The sequence below is a fragment of the Schistocerca serialis genome, chromosome 2, assembly GCF_023864345.2.
Source record: "Schistocerca serialis cubense isolate TAMUIC-IGC-003099 chromosome 2, iqSchSeri2.2, whole genome shotgun sequence".
NCBI lineage: Eukaryota > Metazoa > Arthropoda > Insecta > Orthoptera > Acrididae > Schistocerca > Schistocerca serialis.
This window is the reverse complement of record NC_064639.1, coordinates 386,774,195-386,793,372: the sequence shown is the minus strand read 5'-3', so window position 1 is coordinate 386,793,372 and position 19,178 is coordinate 386,774,195.

Here is a 19,178-nt window from a genome sequence, read left to right as displayed (position 1 = left end):
AATCCTACTGCTTTCTAACAATCTTTGGTTAGTCATTCACCTACCTACATACCATTATATTCTCATATCATGCCCTCATACTCACTGGGAAATGTATAGATACGACGAGGAAGTGTGACACATAGAAGTACTTAATAGAACACAGTGGTGCACACTTCCATCTCCAATGGTGAGGTTTATGTTTACAAGAGAAGAAACACTCTTGTAATATCGTAATTTATTGTAAACGTTAATTTATATTCTGATATCATTTGCACATCGACAGTAGTAGCGAAGCGTACTGGCAGCACCGCTTCAAGTGTGCTGAGAATACCAAATTTCAGGCATTACCTTTCACCACAGACAATGTAGTGACAGAAGGCTTTCACTTAACGATCGAAAGCAGCGGCGTAAAGTTTTCAGTGCAAACAGACAAGAAACACGGCAGAAATGAGAGTGGGACGTAGACGAACATACCCGTTAGGACAATGCAACGAAATATGGCGTTAACGGTGTATGGTAGCTAACGACGATGCAAGTGACTTTGCTAATAGCACGACATCGCCTGCAGCGCATCTCCTTGTCTCGCACATCCGACGAAGTCATGAACCCAAGTTGTCAACAAGACACTGTGCAAACTGGTGGCGCCTCTATAATGTTGTGGGCAGTGTGTACAAGGAATGGACTAGGTCCTTTGGTCCAACTGAACTGATCACTGACTAGAAATAGTTACGTTCGACTACTTGGAGACCATTTGCAGCGATTCAGCGACTTTATATTCCCAATGATGGAATTTTTGTGGATCACAATGTACCTTGTCATCGGGACACAATAGCTCGCGATTAGTTTGAAGAACATTCTGAATGATTCGAGTGAATGATTTGGCCAGGCACATCGACCGACATGAATGCCATAGAACATTTATGGGATATAATCGACAGGTCAGTTTGAGCACGAAATCCTGCACAGGGAAAACTTTTGCACTTAAGGACGGCTGTAGAAGCAGCACAGCCAAGTATTTCTTCAGTGGACTTCCAATGACACGTTGAGCCCATGCCACGTCGAGGTGCTGCACTACGCCGGCAAAGGAAGCTCCGACGCGATATTAGGAGGAATTCCACGACTTTAGTCACCTCAGTGTAATTGAAAAATTGTCATGATGATCAATCCATTGACAAAAGATTCGAGACTAGTCCCACATTCGGATCCCCTGGAGGGAACTGTACATGGGGAGGTGACCATGAGAAGAAGTCAACCAACTGAAGAATAATGTTCTGCAAGTTGGGGCGTGAAAAGTAAGGAGTTTGAACGTTGTAGAGAAGGTCGAAATACTGAAGCTAGATGTAGTGTGGGTTCAGTGAAGTGAAATGGAAAGACAACATGGATTTCTGATCAAAGGAATATAGGGTAACATCGACAGCAGCATAAAATGATATAACGGGAGTAGGATTTTTCATGAATAGGAAGGTAAGGCAGAGAGTGAATTACTGTGAGCAGCTCAGTGATAGGGTTATTCTCATCAGAATCGACAGCAAACCAACACCGAAAACGATATCTCAGGTGTACATGTCAACATCGAAAACAGATGACAAAGAGATAGAGAAGTTATATAAGGCTATTGAAGGGTAATGCAGTAAGTAATGGACATGAAATTCTAATAGTCATGATAGATTGGAATGCTCTTGTAGGGGAAGGACTACAAGAAAGGCTGCATTACCATATTTCACTACACTTGATTCATTAGGTGATGGTTCTGCAGCAATTCAAATGCAGTTATAAATAAGAGGAGGTAACGACTTAGAACAACAAAGAAGACATAATATAGCAATGAACAGAAAAAGATGGAAAAAATTTCAAAGAAATAATGAAAAAAATTAATAATCATGACCTAATTTTGATAGACGAATTAGTCAAAATTAAAAATTAATCATTTTCATGGCATTTCTATGACAAATTACCCAATGAACCAAAAAGGTTGGAATGTGGAATAGTAAATTTAGATACTTCAAATCATGGTGGTACTCATTGGATTTGTTATTAAAAGCATAAAGATATAAAATTTGTTTTTGAGACATATGCAGGAAATGTACCTAAACAATTAGTTACCCATTTGGGAAAAAATAATCTACTCTAAATTTCAGGAGAATACAAAATTTCAAAGAAGTAATTTGTGGAAATTTGCATGTGTTTCTTTTAAGACTATTATGCATGAATAATAATTCTAATGATATATCAGATTTAATAAGTGGACATTTTTGGAAACAAGCTCAATAAAGGTTTAGAAAAATTAAAATACTTTCAACCATTGGAACCAGAAACTAACAATGGATTAATTTCAAAATTAAAAAATATTGCATCATCAGTAGGCTCAATAATATTTAATGCACTTACACAACTTCAGAAAGAATTAAATGCAATTTTTAAACGAACTAGATATTAAATTCGTTTTAAAGTTGGAAAAATTGTGAATGTAAATGATCCAGTAGATGTCGTCAACATACAATATTTACAGAATAAGCTATCAAGTCTTTTACAAAACCCTAATACACAGATATTCTACCACAGCTCAATAATTATATCACTAAACAAGAACTAAATAAATATTTCAAACAAAGGAAACTGAAGAAGTTATTTTAAAAACAGGTTATACTTTATACTTAAATGAGTTAAGAACTCTTAATTATAATGTATATGATAAATAAGTTATTAAACATTTTTATGACTGGAGCTGATCCAAAAATGCACAATATCAATGAATAAGATTTTATTGACAAAAAAAGTTTTTGCTGTAATTGTTGAAAACATAAACAGAGATTTAACACTCAATGATTTTGATGTTAAGATGAGTGTTATTAAAAAAACTTTACACAATAACTCCTAAAATTAGATGCATCAAATTAATGTGCAAATCAAATTTTCTTACTGTAATATTAAATTTTTTTTTTAAATTGTTCCAGCTGATGTAGAGATAAGTACATTTGGTGAAATAATATAATTGTTTACTACTCTCTATAAATGGAGAATGATAATCGCATTTACTGTTTCAGATGCAGGAAGTTTACTGACGCGCGTAGTTCTCATAGATTAATGACTAAAAAAGGACTAAGAATCGAAGGAGCTTGTATAGTACATAAAATTAAAAGGAGTAAATTCTTCACATAAATTTTGTAGGTAACGGATTAAATATTCGTGAACACATTAATAATGAATAACATAAAACAATGAGAAAAAAATTGTTTAAACCTATAATTCCTTTTCAAATGCATTATTTGTGACAAGCCAATTTAGTAGAAATGGATTCAGGCAACCTGAAAGGAATTGTAAAAATTCACAATGATATAAATATTAATTAATTTTTACAGACATCTTTTCAAAACTTACTTAAGCTATTCTAGTTACAGGTATAACAGGTAAGAACATAGTTGACACTTTCAAAAAATTATTCATCGATATTTCGTAAAAAAAATTGCAAACAGATAATAGTACAGAGTTTTATAATAAATAATTTCAAGAATTAATGGAAATTGTTACATTAATCATTGTTCAAATAGTGAATTAAAAGCATCTGTTGGTGAATGATTTAAAAGAACATTGGAAGAAAAGATATGCAACAAAATTACTCCCCAAGGAAATTATAAAAGGGTTGACTTAGTTTCCAAATTAATTGATGAATATAATAACATAAAACATTCAGTTCTAAAAATGGCGCTGAAAAATATAAATAAAGAAACCTAAAGAATCATGTTGTTAACTGTTTGTGACATATTTGTTAGGTACTGAACCAGAATATAACATTGGGGATAAAGTAGAATAATTAAATTAAAATGATTTTTGAAAAAGTATATACATCAGAAATTGTATAAATTAAAGATGTTATTCATTATAATCCAGTTACATATGAATTGAAAGATTTAAGGAATTACCTAATAAAAGGAAATTTTTGTGGACAATAACTACTAAAAAAGAACTTTTCTGGTATGTAAGTTGTTAAAAATGTGTTAAATAAGAAAGGTAATAAAGTATATATAAAATGGTTAGGATCTGATAACTCGCAGAACAGTTGAGTAGATAAAAGCAGTGTAATTTTTCAAATCTTAATAAAAAATTTGTATATAAATGGAGAGTGTTATTGGGAATTTAAATATTTTTTGCATTGAATATAACATTCATTATACTTATTATTTTATTAAAAAAGGTAGAGAATACATTGACACTGAAATAAAGTACAACAAAACTAACTTAACATCGAAACCATTTTAGTTTGAGTTGATGGGATCATATGGTTTTACTCAATTTTATTTCTTAGATATACATAAAAATCTTAATGATTGTTATTTTAAATTTAATTATAAAAATGTACTTGGAACTTTAGTTTTATCTTCTAAGAAAGAGTTAGGGTAGTAATATCATCACAAAATTGTTATTGTAATTAATTATTCAATTTATTGAAATCATTTAGATGGCAGTTAAGTCTTAAAGTTTTTGTCACTCAGTGATATACATTTATTGAATTTGGTAAATAATTTATGTTAAAAATTCTTCACAATTTTCATGCCTGTTCCTAATAGTAACTATTAGATTTTACATATTTTAAATTGTACTCTATTAATATAAAATTCATAATTAAAATCATGTAATCTTAAAAAAATGGTTCAAGTGGCTCTGAGCACTATGGTACTTAAGTTCTAAGGTCATCAGTCACCTAGAACTTAGAACTACATAAACCTAACTAACCTAAGGACACCACACACATCCATGCCTGAGGCAGGATTCGAACCTGCGACCGTAGTGGTAGTGTGGTTCCAGACTGTAGTACCTAGAACTGCTCGGCCACTCCAGTCAGCTGTAATCTTAAAGTAACAAAAGTTAGTCTTAAATTTTGTTCACTAAATTTACGAACTACATGTGGTAAAAAAGTATTTATTTGATCATTTCCTTCATATACGATTTCTATAGTTTTATTAAATTGTTCATCTGATTTTTGTATTTAATTACCTTCATGTTCATTCAGTTTGTTTAATGAGTTAATTGTCCATATTAGAGTCATTTTATATTAATATTTATTTTATATTCACAAGTCTCCCAATGGATGGTAAAACTTCCTCTAAACCCAATCTTTAAAATTTTCTGCTAATCACATTTTTGATTTCATGATTAATGAATATCATCCTTGGTCATTTATAAAATTCATATATGAATGGGAGTTGAACTTTTTGTTACACTCCAATTCTTTATTATTTTTATGGCTTTATTTGTAACACTAAGGCTTAAAGCTTTTCTGGAATTGGAAAAATCCAAAATATCTTAAAAAATTTTAGCTTTAAGCCATGGATTATTATTTTCGTCAATTACAACTGAAACGGTTTTGTAATTATATGCAAATTTATTATTTCTTACATCTACACATGACTCCATTTTCTATGACAAAGTTTATAATCTATTTTTATTTTTTAGTACCACTAATAATAATTCTTTAGATATGGAAAGCGAAAATAAAATGATTTGTCCATTGTGCACCCAAGAAAAAACAATTTGTAAAGAAATTAAAATAACAAAACATAATATGCCAACAAAATCAGGTTGTAATTATTGTAGAAAACAGAAGCAAAAACAATGTGTTCATAAATGGCATAACAAAACATATATATTTGTCAAAAATGTGGAAGGGCAATTAACAATTCTTATAAATGTATTCATAACTTTGATCAACTGAAAATTGTGAAGGTAGCTTTAATTTATGAAAAAAATAAAGAAACAGACTATCAGAAACCCAGAATGAGATTTTCACTCTGCAGCGGAGTGTGCGCTGATATGAAACTTCCTGGCAGATTAAAACTGTGTGCCCGACCGAGACTCGAACTCGGGACCTTTGCCTTTCGCGGGCAAGTGCTCTACCAACTGAGCTACCGAAGCACGACTCACGTCCGGTACTCACAGCTTTACTTCTGCCAGTACCTCGTCTCCTACCTTCCAAACTTTACAGAAGCTCTCCTGCGAAACATGCAGAACTAGCACTCCTGAAAGAAAGGATATTGCAGAGACATGGCTTACCCACAGCCTGGGGGATGTTTCCAGAATGAGATTTTCACTCTGCAGCGGAGTGTGCGCTGATATGAAACTTCCTGGCAGATTAAAACAGTTTTAAAAGGCGAAAGGCAAAGGTCCCGAGTTCGAGTCTCGGTCGGGCACACAGTTTTAATCTGCCAGGAAGTTTCATATCAGCGCACACTCCGCTGCAGAGTGAAAATCTCATTCTGGAAACATCCCCCAGGCTGTGGCTAAGCCATGTCTCCGCAATATCCTTTCTTTCAGGAGTGCTAGTTCTGCAAGGTTCGCAGGAGAGCTTCTGTAAAGTTTGGAAGGTAGGAGACGAGGTACTGGCAGAAGTAAAGCTGTGAGTACCGGACGTGAGTCGTGCTTCGGTAGCTCAGTTGGTAGAGCACTTGCCCGCGAAAGGCAAAGGTCCCGAGTTCGAGTCTCGGTCGGGCACACAGTTTTAATCTGCCAGGAAGTTTCAGACTATCAGAAAAGTTGAATGTTATTCTGGAAAAATTGTTCATATAATTTATTTGGGAAAACACCAAAAATTGCCAAATCATGCTAGAATATTATATTATTTTATATTCTGTTCAACTGTTTGTATCTCATAAGAAATTCATTCTTAATATCTATTATTTTATTTGAATTACTTTATAATAACCAATATTAATGTATTAATACCATTTTGTAATACAACACATGTATCTTCATCAGAACTTAAAACAATTTTATTGCATTTAATGGTATACAATTCGTATTTTCATGGTCTAATCTAATTCATTTTTCTATATTGTTTTACTTTGTCAGTTAAACACTTTTTATAATTATTAAAGGTATTTTCATTTTTCTCAACAGATTTCTTAAGTACTTTATCACCACCTTTATAAAGATACATTTTCGATCTTGAACTAATGTGCTCCAACATAATTTTGCCATAATTTTCATCTTGCTTTTTTCCTAGCCTTTCCTATTTGCTTGTGGAATTCCATAAGTAATACATTTTGAATAATCACTTGTATCCAAATAATTAAAGATCGACTGAAAGAATCAATATCCATATAACATAAAACAATATTTTCTCCATATTTTGGCCCTATAATGTTATAGAGAATATCATACATTTTTATCTTTGAAATATGTGGAACACTCATTCCAAATATAAAATGGATTATTGATCAATACTTCTTTTTTCTCCATCTGAACTGCTACTAGATTTTCTGGAAATACAGTAGTATGATCATAATTTGGTTTTCAAATATAATTCGTAAATTTTCTTGTATCTGCTATCATTTCAATATTCTGCCTTTTGTAACATTCTCCAATATTTGTCCAAGTACTGAATTTTTCATTTACTTGTGGAAATTTTTTGCAAAATCGTTACCTGGCTTTTTTTCATATCTCTAAGAAACTCAACATTGTTTCCTAACCATTCTGATTGATAATATTCAATGAATTTTCTTTAACTTTAATACAAAGTTTAAACAGTTTTTAAAATTACTCTTATGTTAAACATACTTTTCATTATTATTTGAAGTTGTTAATTACTTATTTCCTCCTTCTGGATCCAACGATATAACTTTATGTAAGCAATGTATTGTTTCTGGACATTCTAAATCGACTTCTAAAATATAACCATATTTAGAATCATCTGACATTTAAAAGTATTTTTCCAGCATTAAAACATTTTGGTTCCCTCCAAATCTAGTTTATAAATGGTTATTTGAATCTAAATAAGCAATACACATTGATTGTTTTGCAGGCTTAAAATTTTTCATACATTTATTATGTGATTTAGCCTATTTTTTATACTCTTACAAATTCCACCTTGAATTCGTTTTTCAAGAAATAAAGTCATAACATAAGTGTGTAAGAAATCTAATTCAATTTTTGTCGTTTTTATCAGAATATTCCATGATAATCCATTTGCAGTAAAATACCAAGATGCATCAAGTTTATAAGATGTAATATAGGTTTCTTTCAAATTTTCAAAAATATCAGCTAAAATTAAAACATGACATTTATTATATACCTTTGTATATTCCTCTAATTTAATTTTTCCCAAACTGTTTATACTAGCTTGCAGTCTTCATCAGAAATATTATTTTTATTAAGTCTCGAAAAAAACACTCCTATATAGGTAATTTAGTTATTGTAATTTTTCTTAAGAATCCATATATTCATAGAGCTAAACTACTTATTTAATTATTAATGCTAATTATACACCATCAAGAAAGTTTGCTCTTCTTCTAAATTGTTCTTTTGTGAGCTTAGAAAATAATTTATCAACACTTAACCCATAAATTTAAACATATCCTAAAATTTTAATGTCAGTCTATTTTAAACATATTTTCAAAGAGAAATATGTTTTCGCTAATTATTTGGAATAGCATTGATATCTTTATTATCTATTGTTAATTCTTTGATTAACAAATGAACATTATTGTTTGTTAAAATAGGAATGTAAACTGGAATAAATGTTTGATTTTGATAGTTAAAATTACTCCACGATATTTTCTGTTAAATGACAAAGGTTTCTCACTTTCTTTTCCCCAAATGTAAATTTATTTTTACAAATATGACTATTTTGTGAATTTATAAAACTTATTTTATCTCCATTTCTCATTATCATTGGAATTTTCAAAGAATTTTTGCTGCATTTTTACCTGTATACATTACAGGATTTTAATATTTCCTTTAGAATATTTAATATAGTAAATCAGTAAATGTTTCTGGTATTTATTGAGTTATGAGTTTTCAGACCTTGGTTGACAAGCGTTAATATCTTTTAACAAATATTTGTAATCTGCATAAATTACAAAAGGTACCCTTAATGAATGATTAAATTGTTCAGATTCAGTTTTTTTACCTTTTATAGAGACATTTATTTTTACTTCTTTATGATCTTTACAATCGTTTTCATGAATGTCTACTTTTTCTTATGAATAAAAATATCTTAAACATCGATCTCAAAGATAAATTTGATGTTCATTTTTAGTTGCTTATGACCTAATTCATCTGGATAGATTTTTATCCAATAATAATGTGAATTATTTTCTTGTTGAATTACAAGAAGGTTAACTTCTTTTGTTCTCTAATTTTTGTCTGGTAAAGAGGTTACATAATAATTTTTGTCTTTTCATTTCTTTCATATGCATAAACATTGACTAAAATATTTGATTTCTTATAAGTTTTAGAATGCCTGTTAACTTAAAAGGAAAATTAATTTTCTCTCATTCAAATATTTCATATAATTCTAATCCAATATTTTTATAATTATTAAATCTTTCTGACTTTTTATCTACTGGATGTAATGCAGATTTTATGACCCACAGAAAACAGCTTTTGATCCACCTTTTTTACGTGAACTGCAGCTTTTTTATCTTTTATTACTTCTGGTAAACCAATAAATGAAGAATCTAAAACTGGATTGCGTCTATTAACATTTAATTCTGAACTATCTGTATAAAATATAGACCAACCAGATTTTTCCCTTTGCCTTTCTTCCATTTCAGTTAATAGCTTGTGTACAGATTTTTGATAAAGATCTTCTAAATCAGTTGTTCTAAATAAAATCTGACTTCCTGCTTTAAAATTAAATGCTTGTATTTCACCTTGTGTATTAAAATCAGAATAAAATCTCTATTAACTTTTATTGCTCTTCTTTTTATTAAAATATTCCTTACTTTGGTGATTATTGCTTCTTTAATTTGATTAAAAAAATTCGTGTCATTCAACGAAATTATCATTATTATTAATTCCATAAGTTATTATTATTGATTTAAAAGTAGAAACGTTTCTATAAATTCGTGTAAGTGAGTTGAAAAAATCATCATCCAGAAAACGGATACCTTGTAAATTTTCTGATCACTTTTGTGTAATATGTTCATATTTATCTATTTGAATCTTTCGAAAACAATTCCCATTATCGTTATTACTAATTTTACACTCATATTTATTGATAAGATTGACTAATTGTTGTTTATTAATATTAGAGTAATTTTTAAATTTTTTTACAGATTTTACAAAGATCACTATAAGATTTTTTACTCAAATCGTTATCACTAATTTTACCTGAAGATCTTCAGATAACCACAATTAATTCTCATTTCTGAGTTTAGAATTTTTTTCGTTTTACAGATCTTAATAATATCTTATACAGATATTTATTCAATTCATAATCGTTATCATTGTTATTAATAATGTCATTATGATTTGAATGAGAACAATTAACTTTTGTTTATTAAGTTTGGAATACTTCGCCAAATTTTGTGATTTACAAATTGATCTAAGTGGTTTTGCATTTTTATATATTTTTTCTCTTTTCTTCATTTCTTTCTTATTGAAATAATCAATAAATTCCATCAGATCTTGTCTAGTTACATTTGAATAACTCTTTCCTTTACAATAATTTTCTAAACCTCTATAACACCATCTATATTTTCCTTTACTATAAGTTTTTGAATTTTGAAATAGCTTAGGTTTTATTTGTACAGAAAGAGATTTAAGTTTTGATTATTAAAACGATTACAGTTAAAATGTACCTTTGAGATTTTTAATTTAAATTTAAATCGATGATATAGGTAGGCATGGTTCGACAGATACTATTTATAAAGAGAAAAATTTATTAGGTTGTTATTTATTAGTTATATGAGAATTTTGTTTTCTAAGTATATGCTAATAAGATTGGATGACTCTTATTTATAACGAAATAAAATTTATTAGATTTGTAAATTTTAAATGACAAAATGAGACTTTGGTTTCTTTGGTATAGACAATTGAAGTTTTTACAGTGCATATGGCGAAATTAGAATCTTCATCTGTATCCTCGAATTTTTAATCAAAATGCTCTTTCAGTCTGACTTGGAATAAATATATCATTCATAAGATTTTTGGCAAAACATTATCCACACAACTCCAAAGGTTGTAAGAGCCGACAAGTGCGAGAATTATCACACAGTCAGCTTAACAGCTCATGCATCCAAGCTGATGACAAGAATAATATACAGAAGAATGGAAAGGAAAACTGCATATCTGTTAGACAATAATGCATTTTGCTTTAGGAAATTTAAAGGTATCAGTGAGGCAGTCCTGATGTTGTGGCTTTCGTCCTAGGTTGCAACGCTGACAATGCTTAAATTCTGAATAAAACTCATCAGCAATACAAGCCAAAGAATTCTGGCATAAGAAGTTATCCTCTTGCATCCAACAGCATTGTCAAAGAGGGCAGACAAGCGAACAGAGGCTCTTATTACTGCCGTGGGATGGGAAACAATGCCTAAAGGCGAAAGAATCAGCGATGATCAGTGACATGAACTTGTAGAAATCAATGGAAACTACTACCTTAAAGACACATAAAATGTATCCACAATACATGCAGCCTTTGTTGAAAAGTGTGATGATAGTCTCTCTAATCTTAAAGCACTTAATAAAGGCAAGTCTTGCACTTCAGATTGTATCCCAAGAAGGTTCCTAAAAATATATGTTGATGCAATAATCCCATATTTAGCAATCTAGATAACAACTTCCTTGACGAAAGATCCGTACAGAAAGACTGTAAAGTTGCATAAGTCGCACCAAGACACAAGGAAGCAAACAGGAGCAATCGGTCGGATTACTGACTTATATCGGAAACTTCGATCTTATGCGTCATTTTGAAAGATATACTACGTTCTGAAATTAAGAATTATATCGAAGGTAATGGTCTATTGACACACAGTCACCACGGATTCAGTAAGTATCGTTTTGTGAAAAGCTAGTAGCTTTTTATTCACACAAAGTAACGAACGCTGTCGACAGGTGATCTCAAATTGATTCCATATTTCTGGATTTCCAGAAGGCTTTTGACACCGTTCCTCATAAGAGACATCTGAACAAATTGCATACCTATAGAGTATCCCTTCAGGTGTGCGACTGGATTGTTGATTTCCTGTCAGAAAGGTCACAGAATGTAGTGATCGACAGAAAATCATCGAGTGAAACAGAAGTGATATTTTTCGTTCCCCAAGGAAATGTTATACGCCCTTTCCTATTCCTAATCTACATAACCGATTTAGGAGACAGACTGAACAGCCCTCTTACATAGTTTGCAAATGATGCTGTCATTTACCATCTAGTAAAAGCACCATACGATGAAAACCATTGTAAAATGACTTGAACAACATATCTGTATGATGAAAACAGCGGTAATTGTCTCTCAATAAGGAAAAGGGAGAAGTCATCCACATTAGTAAAAAAAGAAATCTGCAAAATTTTGGTAACATGATAAATCACATAAATTTAAAGGCTGTCAGTTCGACTAAATGTCTATAAATTGTAATTATGACCAACTGAGATTAGACCGATGATGTATGGAAGGCAAATCGAAGACTACATTTTCCTGGCAAAACGCTTTGAAGATGCAACAGGTTTGCAAAAGTCACTTAATACACTAAGCTTGATCATGCTCTGCCACAGCATTGCTGTGCTGTATGTGGTAGTTAATAGAGAGGATTGATAGAGGGTGAAATAATTCAAAGAAGGGCAGCTCGTTTTGTATTATCGGAAATAGAGGAAGTGAGTTGGGATGGCAATCATTAAAATAAAAATATTTTTCTTGTTGCGAAATATTTTCACGAAATCTCAGTCACCAGCTTTCCCCTCTGAATGTGAAAATATTTAATTGTCGCCAACCTAGATAGGGAGAAATGATCATCATAATGAAACAAGAGAAATCTTGACATCATACAGAAAGATTTAAGTTTTCGTTTCTTCCACACCCTGTTAGTGGGTGGAACGGTAGAGAAATATTCTGAAGATGGTTCGAAGAACCCTCTGCCAGTGACTTGAATGTGAATTGTAGAGTAGTCATGTAGATGGAGACATAGATGTAAAGATACCTAAAGCAACAGTCCCTCCTGCCCAGTGCTGTCATTCGATTTCCTGATGCCAGATGGTGCGTTTCCTTCTTCATGGCAACTCTCGGCCGCACACTGCAGGTGCAACAAAATCGCTCCTGCAGCGTTTTCGATGGGAAGTGTTTGATTGCCCACCATACAGCTCGGACTCATCTCACGTGAAGCACTGTCTATAGAGACAGTATTTTAGCATGGACAACGAACTGCAGACCAGCGTAGGAAGATGGTGGAAAGTAACATCAACAATACTGATTGTTGCTGTGTCTGCCCTCTTCCTGCGTTCGTTCCGCACCCTTTGGCATTCAAGCCTTTCCCGAGACCCCTCTAACCTAAAAAATTTTACGTGCTCACAGATCGTTCAGAACTGAAAAGTGGCACGTGACATGATGGACGGGCTTACTAGAGACACTGCGCAACATATCTGCGCAAAGCTTCATCGGATTTTCACAGTAGTTTTAATCTCTCGACTGACCGGAGCTTGAAAAATAAAAGTCCTTGTAATTTTTCGTTTGTACACATTTCAGATTCATAAGAAATTAAGAAAAGCTTTACTTTGTCAATGGAGGCCCCCAGCAACGTGGTCAACACCATCAGCTTAGCTGCCAAAACAAAAATGGGCCAATCAGGTTCTCTTTACATATACAAAATTTAAAATTAAAAAAAGGGTTCATAACAAAAAGTTCACACAGTAGCATATTCTTATTACAAACATAGAAGAATCATCGCTTAGTATAGGATAGTTAGTTTTACTAGGTCTTTTACATCATGTATCTCAGTATCGATACGTTGTGCATTAGTCCTAAGTTGACTTCGTTGCCTTGCGGCTGACTCAGACGAGCGGCTTGTTAATATTCAGTGTAAGGATGTCGGAAATAGACTTCCCAGCCGATGGAGCTGATTACAAGCACAAGTTTCGTCCTTGTTAACAGCAGGCCGATAGTTTGACTTCAGCGCCGCCCACGACAATTTATTCAGGTGCCTCTCGAGCTCCGCGGAGTTTGGAGCACTTGTGGTATTTGCAAGCCGTGCCTGTTGGACAAGCAAATTGCTGCTTGTTCGCTCAGGGCTGAACTTGGAGCTTACATGTCAGCGCTCAGCTCCGATACCTAATTTCAGCCCGATGCTCGCAGCGTGCTTACATGCTTGTTGTGACAGAGTAAATCGCCTTGGCGATGGGATTAAAGCCTCTATTTTTTAAAAACTGTCTTCAAAGACACAGAATCAAAGTATTTGACGGGACAAATTCTGATGATAATTCAACTGGAACGCATCACAGAGCGGAAAATAAATCAGTTGTATATCAATGGATTATACTGTCACTGTTTGGTTTAATAACTTCATGTATAGGATCTATGACATTGAAGACACATCGTCAGCTTTCTGGAAAAATACCATCCACAGAATCTCGTATACAGCGAGGTCAGATAAATGCTACAAATAAAGCGCAGAACTCAGCAGCTCATGTAGCCAACAAGAATAATATGTAGGTGAATTGAAAAGAAAACTGAGGATCATCAGTTTGGCATCACAGTTCTCACGTTACGCTTGATAATAGAAGTTACGAAAACTCAAGCCACTTTCATGGGATTTATTGATTTGATCTACAAAAAGTGCTTGACAGGACAAAATGGAACAAGAAGTTTGCAAATACTCATAAATATAAGAAAAGATGAGTAAATCCAACACACACAAGAATTAAGTGGGGACAAAAAGAAACAAAGTTCTCTGACTAAAACGTGGTGTAACGCAAGGATGCAGTCTTTCGCCCTAGTGTTCAGCCTACACGTCGAGGGAGCTATGATGAAGAAAATTTCATGAGTGGGCTCTAAACTCCGGATGAAAAGGTATCAATGATAAGTTTCTCTTCAATAATAGTGAAGAAGAATTACAGGACCTTTCGAGTGAAATGAATCGTCTACTGTGTATAGAACATGGATTGAGAGTAGCGGAATTGAGGTTAACAATAGATTGAACATCGAAGTTGGTGACCAAGAAGTAGTTGAAGTGAAGGAATTCTGCTACTTTTAAGGATAAAAGAACTCATTGGGAAAGAAACAAGGAGGGCACAAAAACAAGATTAGGACAGACGAACAGAGCGTTCATCATCAAAAGCATTCTTCTAGTATCAAACATTGACTTTAATATGAGGAAGAAATTTCTGTGAATGTACGTTTGACGCACAGCCTTATACGGTTGTGAACCATGGACTGTAGAAATGAATGTTTAATGTGTTGAAAATTAAGTGGACTGATAAAATATTCAGTGAAGAGGTTCGCCGCAGAATGGATGAAGAAAGGAACATAATACAACCAATAAATAATTGAGGACGAATAAAAATTAATAACAAGAATTACACATAAATGCTAAGAATGTGCTAAATGAATAGACATTCAAGCAACCTAAAACACACTGAAAATCACAATAAATCAAATACGATGCCTGTACTAACGAAAAGATGGTGATTTATCTGGCAATAAATATGCAAACAGTCGCTTTTTTTTTTTTATGCGGTTTATTCTACCATAGACTTCTTTGGAGCTACTGCAGGGGCATCATTAGGTGTAACACCCCCATCTGATGATGAGCTTGCACTGGATCGAAAAACGTGTTTACGGGAGAATAAACCGTCCGAAGATCGTGGTCGTGCGGTAGCTTTCTCGCTTCCCGTGTCCGGGTTCACGGGTTCGATTCCCGGCGGGGTCAGGGATTTTCTCTGCCTCGTGATGACTGCGTGTTGTGTAATGTCCTTAGCTTAGTTAGGTTTAAGTAGTTCCAAGTTCTAGGGGACTGATGACCATAGCTGTCCCATAGTGCTCAGACCCATTTGAACCATTTTTTTAGAATAAATCATATCAAAGAATTAAAACAGCTACTGGTTGCATATTTTTGCCAAATAAATCACCAATTTAAATCACAGTCGCAGTTCGTCATCCACCATGGATATACTGAAACGAAAAGATGTGTTGAGATGTCTTCAGCGTCGTAAAAATGTTCAGCTTCTCTCATGAACGGTTCAGTTGTCTGCAAAAGTCTTCCCACTCACATGCTCCTTCAACTTTCGAAACAGTTGGAAGGTACTCGGTGAAAGATCGTAAATGTATGATGGGTGCACCGAGAACTAAAGACGGTTGTCAAAAGACACATCAGTCGTGCAACAATCAAGTTGTGAAGGTTGTGTAGAACTTGAAAGATGGAAACACTTTATTGTGTTTTTGTCACAGAAGTGCAATCTAGACGTTATACTGGGTGCTAGAGCAAATATCTCGTTTTAAAAAATGGGTCTGAGCACTATGGGACTAAACATCTGAGGTCACCAGTCCCCTAAAACTTAGAACTACTTAAACCTAACTAACCTAAGGACATCACACACATCCATACCCGAGGCAGGATTCGAACCTGCGACCGTAGCGGTCGCGCGGTTCCAGACTGAAGCGCCTAGAACAGCTCGTCCACTTCGGCCGGCTATCTCGTGTTATTTTAAATCCAATGGTCGCGCCCTATGTGAAATTTTCGTACCTATACAATGTGAAATAGCGTAGTGCAAACACAGTATTACAATTTTCTTAAAATCTAGTAACTACTAATTCGTTCTTCTGTCATATCGCTTCATAATTTATGTAGAATGTGGACATTATTAAAATTGCTCTCTAACGAACGTTACGCATTCTCGAAATTTTACTTGGGGAGAATAAGCGATAATCACTCAGCGTGGCACAGGAAAGGCGTTTATGTCAGTGATATTTTATTTGAGAAGACTCTGTATTTAGGGTAGCCATCATCCTGGATATATCATTTGAAGATAAAACCGCTTGAACTGTAAGTACTTTATTTATAAGCACTACAGTTTTCGCAGCATTTTAGCTGCATCGTCAGGTGGAATAAAATCAAGTCATGTTTTGATCGAGAAAAGAGTACGCCACGACCAGCGTTCATAGTTAGCAATTTTTGTCTATTAGTGCACGTCAGCTGCAAAATAGCATAGAACAACACAGAACGCCCTCGTGATACTCCCCTGTGATAGCAGGTGAGCTCTGGTCCACATACACCGAAAAAGTGATCAAAAACCGACCTATGTGATCACCTATGGGATTATGTAAAATTAAACAGCCCTGCATGTGAAACAGGTTATCTTTATTTGGTGATTTCTTAAAGGAAGACAGACGGTAGTATTCGTTGGAGAAGGAAACACTTTGTACAAGGCTCTGTTTAATATCGTTGTTATTATTCAATCCAACAACGCCATCCTTAGGGGTCTTCCACACGGCGATGAGGATATCTGAGCCGTACCAAGTTATCCTGAACTACCCACTATCTAGAAGTATAGAATGCCTATAGATACCGTAAGAGAAAACTGGTTCTGACGACAGTAAACCCCAAGATTCTCGTCACAAAGGAGAGGATGTCACAACACGACCAGAACGCAAAGATTTACCAGCACCGCCACCCCGAGGGCCATTGACAAGAGCTCCAGCCAGAGTGTTGCAATCGGCTCCAAAGAGAAGTTCTGAAACATTGGGTCGCTGTATCTCCAGGAGAGGAATCACTGCCGCCCGTTGTAGTGCATGCAGTGTGGCATAATGGTTTGTGGCGCTGTCTGGTGTGCTGTGGATCGTCATTTAAAACCTGAACACCAGCAGTTGCTTGTTATTTAGACTTTATCATTACATTCGACGCTGTATTTTCGTAGGATAAGCATCACTCATCTATCTCTTTTTACCAACCACAGTAATACTATAGACAACTGATTTTAAACGTGGTTGAGATGTTCTTGGGGCTTGATAACGAATATACTTATGTATAAATTCTTATTAGTAGCAGTGCATGTTGTACTTCCATTTCTTTGTGACGACAGTGACTGTGATGATAATATTATCACTCCAATGATTCAGCATCAGCTGAGAGCTTCTTGGTGAGTGTTCCTGCTTTTATACCTGAACCTTCCTGCTGAGTCGGCTGGAAAGATGTGATTAACAGGCATTAGTCAGCAAGCTTTTCTCATATCTTGTAGTTGTTTACAACACACATTTCCCAGGAAGGGTCTCTCTCCTGTAGATATTCCCAGAAACATATTCTCTTTGCGGATGTGTGTGTGTGTTGTGTATTTTGGAGAGGAAACAGATTAAGCAGACATCGCCTCTCCGCAACACAGTTCTACACCTACATCTACATCTACATCCATACTCCGCAAGCCACCTGACGGTGTGTGGCGGAGGGTACCCTGAGTACCTCTATCGGTTCTCTCTTCTATTCCAGTCTCGTATTGTGCGTGGAAAGAAGGATTGTCGGTATGCTTCTGTGTGGGCTCTAATCTCTCTGATTTTATCCTCATGGTCTCTTCGCGAGATATACGTAGGAGGGAGCAATATACTGCTTGACTCTTCGGTGAAGGTGTGTTCTCGAAACTTTAGCAAAAGCCCGTACCGAGCTACTGAGCGTCTCTCCTGCAGAGTCTTCCACTGGAGTTTATCTATCATCTCCGTAACGCTTTCGCGATTACTAAATGATCCTGTAACGAAGCGCGCTGCTCTCCGTTGGATCTTCTCTATCTCTGCTATCAACCCTATCTGGTACGGATCCCACACTGCTGAGCAGTATTCAAGCAGTGGGCGAACAAGCGTACTGTAACCTACTTCCTTTGTTTTCGGATTGCATTTCCTTAGGATTCGTCCAATGAATCTCAGTCTGGTATCTGCTTTACCGACGATCAACTTTATATGATCATTCCGTTTTAAATCACTCCTAATGCGTACTCCCAGATAATTTATGGAATTAACTGCTTCCAGTTGCTGACCTGCTATTTTGTAGCTAAATGATAAGGGATCTATCTTTCTATGTATTCCCAGCACATTACACTTGTCTACATTGAGATTCAATTGCCATTCCCTGCACCATGCGTCAATTCGCTGCAGATCCTCCTGCATTTTAGTACAATTTTCCATTGTTACAACCTCTCGATATACTACAGCATCATCGGCAAAAAGCCTCAGTGAACTTCCGACGTTATCTACAAAGTCATTTATACATATTGTGAATAGCAACGGTCCTATGACACTCTCCTGCGGCGCACCTGAAATCACTCTTACTTCGGAATACTTCTCTCCATTGAGAATGACATGCTGCGTTCTGTTATCTAGGAACTCCTCGATCCAATCACACAATTGGTCTGATAGTCCACATGCTCTTACTTTGTTCATTAAACGACTGTGAGGAACTGTATCGAACGCCTTGCGGAAGTCAAGAAACACGGCATCTACCTGTGAACCAGTG